We start from the raw sequence: 1,955 nt of genomic DNA, 5'->3' as shown, positions 1-1,955 counted from the left end.
TGTTAATTGCTATCTCACATGTGAAAACATAAGGTGTGTTGACCCCATTAAGAAAGAAGTGCCAGCATATGTTCCTTTACAAAACCAGAACATGCAGTTTGATACTGGTAGTAGTCATTTATTCTAATGACAAAACATGAACTCTCTTGTGACCATTACAGCATTGACTCATCATACACTGATAGTGTGCTTATGGCATAAAGAAATGGATGTATTATAATACAAAAGTATTTCCCAAAAAAGCACTACAGTGGGAAAAGATCTGATGCTAACCAAATTTGTAAAAATCGACATACATGTACATACACTTTATAATGAATGACACATGACACACACAACCAAATGTTAAGTTGATGTACACAATCCTTAATTGACACTAACTACTTGCAAAAACTGTATATGCCTGTTTGTGGAGACATGCAAGGCTAATTTAAATAATTGTTTTTATTGATTTTCTTGCTCTGCTTCTACAGTGTAGTCATTCTGTGGAGGTTCAAGTGATGACAAGTCCAAAGGTGATTCATATATAGAGGAAGCCAGCAAGAAGAAGCAATGTCCTCAACATCTTCACAGAAAACTTTAACCTTTCCTATACATAAGGCTATGATAACATCAGGAAACACGTGTCATGGAAGTTTATGTAACAGTTAATACACACCACCACCTCCTTGTTCCTTCCTTTACAAAACTTGTACATTCAGTTTCATAGTATATAAATAAATGAACACATTAATAATAATATAAAAGTTACTTCCTAAAAGAGCACTACAGTTAGGATCAAGGGCAACTTTGCAAGGGAAAACTCTCCAGAAAAGGATCTGATACTAGCAAAGACTTACTTGTACATTGAAAATAACTGTATTAATAATAGCAGACACTCATGCACACAGAATTTTAATTATTGTAAAATTTGTTGTACTCAATGATGACATAATAAACTGCTGTTCTATTTTTTGCTACTTTAAAGTTTAAATCTATAATAAAGACAAACTTTAATGTTGCATCGTGCACGAAATTATGAAGAAACAATTGGTATTTCATATTCAGAAGGTGGAGTAGTAGTCATAGGCCCAGTTGTATCATACACTGGCTCAACAGTTGATCTGTTAATAATAACTTTAAATAATAATAATAATTGTATTTTATATAACTGACTGTGTTTGTTGTACTGTACTGTATGCTGGACTATCCTTCATTAGTATATCATCAGCAGTACTGTATGTGTGTGTATAGACATAATGTACTAGTCAATAGTGTAACTAACTTTGTTTTAAATTCAGTTGTAGCATAAGCTGGACTGCATTCCATTACAATGTCATTATCTGATTTTCTGTGTAATTTTAAGCTACTACAAATTTTAACATAGTAAGTACATTTACCTTTTTTGATTAATGTTAGTTCTTTTTATGTACAAAGCTAGGGCCAGTATAACAATTATAAATATAGCCAGTACTAATAATACAGTAAGAACTACAATTGGACCAACTATCACTCCAGTATTCCCTCCATTATTCACTAATACAGTAGTTGACACTGTAGTCAATGGAGTAGTCATGGTAGTTGTCTCAGTAGAATAAGAAACTATAAACATAAACTGATTAGTACATGCATCAACAGTGATATATTTACTCATGTTTAATAGCACTATTGAATTACATACATCTATTAGTATATGTACTGTCTTACTTGTTGATGATCCTGTAACACTAATGACTGATGAAGTACTTGATACAATAGTAGGAGTTAGAGTAGCACCTAAATGAATTAGAGCTAGGATTATACTCATACTTAATGACACTGACATTGCTTTTTTAAAACTAACAAATCATCTTACTTGCTGTTGATGACGTTACAACAGTTATAGTAGGAATTACAATAATGCCTATATTAAATACAGTTCATACTACATGTATCTATCTATGCATGATAATAAGTGTAGCAATTAATACCTGGCG

The 1,955-nt window shown here is 32.0% G+C and overlaps 2 long non-coding RNA genes across 2 annotated transcripts; both read right to left on the bottom strand.

Moving 5' to 3' along the window:
* Positions 1-1,175: 1,175 nt before the first annotated feature.
* LOC109587911 (uncharacterized) lies at positions 1,176-1,462 on the bottom strand. Its single transcript, XR_002187868.1, has 3 exons — positions 1,380-1,462; positions 1,265-1,330; positions 1,176-1,215 (listed from the first exon to the last, which is right to left on the bottom strand). It is a non-coding gene; the product is annotated as an uncharacterized LOC109587911 (long non-coding RNA).
* A 73-nt stretch (positions 1,463-1,535) lies between these two features.
* On the bottom strand, positions 1,536-1,853 carry LOC109587912 (uncharacterized). The gene is made up of 3 exons (XR_002187869.1): positions 1,835-1,853; positions 1,687-1,755; positions 1,536-1,581 (listed from the first exon to the last, which is right to left on the bottom strand). It is a non-coding gene; the product is annotated as an uncharacterized LOC109587912 (long non-coding RNA).
* Positions 1,854-1,955: the final 102 nt, after the last annotated feature.

Source organism: Amphimedon queenslandica, unplaced genomic scaffold, assembly GCF_000090795.2.
Source record: "Amphimedon queenslandica unplaced genomic scaffold, v1.1 AMPQUscaffold_12394, whole genome shotgun sequence".
In the NCBI taxonomy this organism is placed as follows: Eukaryota; Metazoa; Porifera; class Demospongiae; order Haplosclerida; family Niphatidae; genus Amphimedon; species Amphimedon queenslandica.
The sequence above is the reverse complement of the archived record's forward strand: the minus strand, read 5'-3'. Positions and strand labels throughout refer to the sequence as shown.